Raw genomic sequence first — 882 nt, forward strand, 5'->3', positions numbered from 1 at the left:
AGCAAGGAGAGGGGTTGGATCCCAAGGCTCGAAATCCAAGTGTTTGGGGTCCCAGCAGTGTGGAGAGAGAGGTTGGACCCTGGGGACAGCCTGTCCCCAGCCCAGGGCTGTGTTTGTGCCTTTGTTCATCTTTAATAAATGAAGTTGTTCACATGCCCCAGCATGGCTCCTGCTTCACCAAATTCCCCTTAGATTTGTCACCTTCGCAGAAGGGATCTGATTAGGTCACTGTTGACAATAGTGTTCTTTGCTGGATCAGGTACTGGTCCCCTCAGACAAATTTCTTCCCAAACCCAAACAGGCACAAAACCTGACCAAAATGTGGCTGAAGGCATGAGGCAGTGGGAGCAGGGCCTGGCCCTGGCTCTGCAGTCCCTTGGTGCCTTTGGGACATCCCAAGCCTCAAACCCTCTTCCCAGGGAGTCTCATATTGAGTATTAACAGTGTAATTTTGGTAATGAGCAATTTGTACTCATAGAGGCTCAGAGGGGGGATGAGAGATGACAGGTCGTTTTCCAGGCTTTTGGCTGCTGACAGATCCCACCACCACGTGCAGCCCGCAGTGCCCTGCTGGGTGCTCCAGCCCCCCAGCATTGCGTTACAGCACGGCCGCCCCCATGAATGTTTGATGAGCCAGGGCGCGGTGCAGAGAAATATCAACCCCGCTCCTCACCGGCTGCCCCCGCTCCAAACCCCTGGCTTCATCACGGGGTGAGGCAAGGGTGTTTTCCTCTCCTTTAGCCAAAATGCAGTGTGTGTGTGTGGGAGGGAACACTCAGGAATTAAGTTCCCCCGCGGGGGGGAACACGGGGATGTTGCCATTCCTGCAGCGAGCGCACCCGTCCTCAGCCCCGAGATTGCGGGGGGCCGAGGCAGGCAGCG

This window comes from Acanthisitta chloris, unplaced genomic scaffold, assembly GCF_000695815.1.
Source record: "Acanthisitta chloris isolate BGI_N310 unplaced genomic scaffold, ASM69581v1 scaffold27989, whole genome shotgun sequence".
In the NCBI taxonomy this organism is placed as follows: Eukaryota; Metazoa; Chordata; class Aves; order Passeriformes; family Acanthisittidae; genus Acanthisitta; species Acanthisitta chloris.